Genomic DNA, 2,500 nt, shown 5'->3' with positions numbered 1-2,500 from the left:
GGAACCAAGGCGCAGATGAAACATGGATAGTCTGCCTCCATGTGGATCTAAGAAAGCAAGAGAGGTAGCGACGAGTGGAGAGATAAAATTCTAAGAATGAAAATATACTAAGTAATCTTAAGACACTATTTGACATATTGTCAAAACAAATAAAAGATAACAGTGGTTAAGTAAGTAAATGAGTTATGAAATAAAAAGGTGTTTGCCGCATTGATAGAAAACATCCGAAATGACATAAAAAAAAATTGAAATGTAATTTGAAACCGTCTGTTTTACTCTCGCTTACCAAACGACAATGATTGATCAAGTCAATAAGCGTCAACTATAATGATACCATAATTTTGTTTGCTGTATTCCAGCGGGCCTTTTAGCACAATTTGTACGATTATTAAACTTTAAAAAAAATAATTAGACCATTTATAAAGAAAGCAAGTGGTCGGTGTGAGGAACTAGATGAAAGACAAGTGTATGATTATTACTGGAAATTCTATAAGTGACTGTGATATGCAGTGTGATGGCGTCTTTAAGTGATAATCTTTTATTTTTCTAGCTGAGAGATGGATAGGTAGACAGATGGAAATTGAGGGAGAGAGAGAGAGAGAGAGATTTATAGCACTCACAAAAAGTACATTTTTTACTTTTTTCTTCCTATTGATTGTATTAATTTCTTCTCTTAGAGCACATACAAAGCACATAAAACCTGAACTGAAACCCACCACATACATTACGCAACCTTTTGGTATCGTATCCGCGTTACCAGCATTGTAAAATCTCCAACAACCTTCAATTCTCTGGGAGAATATGCTGCATAACTTCTCTCTTACCCTTTTCCTAAATCTCCCCTCCCCTCCCTCTGCCTAGGTTTCCTCCTGCTTCAACCATTCTGAGCATCTCCCTCCTTCTCTCCTCTCCCTTTTTGAGCTTCACCCTCCTCTCCCCCCAACCTCTTTCCCCAACATCTCCTTTCTATTTCCTGGTCTTGCCTCCATCTCGTTCCCTTTCTAAACCTGTCGCCGGCACTTCTCTATCAGAAAACTCTCCCTCTCCTTTCCTAATCTTCCCTTGTTTCCTCTTCCGAAACCTTAGCCAAACCCTCTTTTCTTAAACCTTTCCTTCCCCCTTTCCTAAACTTCTCCCAGCCCCCACCTCTGTTTCTAAACTTTTTCCTACTCAAATTCCCTTTCCTAAACTTCTCCTTACCCTCCCTTCTTAAACCTCTTCCTGCCCCCACCATTTCCAAACCTCTCCCTTCTGCTCCCAAAATTTCTCTCCCTCTCTCCCTCGCCCATCTGCCCCCAAACAGCCCTCGTCGCCTCGCTCTCTAGAGGTATTGACCACAGCGCCGGCCGCTTGCCATTACCCACACACACTCCGCTGCTCACTATATATAGCCCACATTATCATTCCCGACTCGTTACCGGCCCAGCATTCACCGGTGGGTCTTGTGGACAGGTCGAGCCAGTGTGAGTGATGGAGCCTGTGTTGGGCGGGACCGGGACTGCGAGGGTGACGCCGTGTGGTCGTCCGAGTGAGACGCGACTTAATGATGTGCCTTCCTTGTCGGCTGCGCGATTCGCCGTGCTCTGTTCGACGCTCTGTAGGATCCGAAGCGTGTTTTGGAGGTTGAATCATGGTTTGATCGTATTTCAGATATGCAGCCCATTATTCTATCAATTCCACGAGGAAACCGCATACAGGCAAGCGAATGAAGCATACGCGGACTTTTTTCACAAACACAGTCGGTTAACTTCTTTTTCTAGCAACATTAAAATGCAACGCGTTTGGGAGGAGCATCTGTCTCATTACAGACCGGTTCATTAGTGCCTAGCCGTGTGACCTTTGTCCAATAGAATTCTGCAATACTGTGGCATATAAAAAGAACAGCGCAGTGACGAAAAATTCAGAGAAGGGCGTCACTGGGCACAACACAAATCCAATGAATTTATTTACCATTATTTCTAGTCTTTCCAGGGGATGGCTCTAAAAACAGGAAAAACTTTTGCTTTTGTTGATTAGAAATGCAATGTTTTGGGTGAATTGGACAAATACTCTTTTCGCTTGGGAAATATTAATAAACTCGAATGTTTACTTTATTTCAAATAACGAAGAGTGCATGTAGGTTTTAGCTTTGAAGTATTACGTGTTTGTCAAGGTACAGCATATAACATCAAAGATTTTGGCTCACTCGCACGAACACACACACACACATACATTTAAATATGTGTATGTGCGTGTATGTATATACATACAAATTTAGACATACACACATATATGTGTGTTTGTGTGTATGGATATACATACAAATTTTGACATACACATATATATGTATAAATGTATGTATGTATACACATTTATATATACAATTATAGATATATGGACCTGTGAGTATATATATATATATATATATATATATATATATATGTATATATATGCATCTATACATGTATATATATACATATACATATACATATATACATACATGCCTATTTATAAATTCATA

This window comes from Penaeus chinensis, chromosome 6 (genome assembly GCF_019202785.1).
Source record: "Penaeus chinensis breed Huanghai No. 1 chromosome 6, ASM1920278v2, whole genome shotgun sequence".
NCBI classification, from domain to species: Eukaryota; Metazoa; Arthropoda; class Malacostraca; order Decapoda; family Penaeidae; genus Penaeus; species Penaeus chinensis.
Note: the sequence above shows the minus strand (reverse complement) of the source record.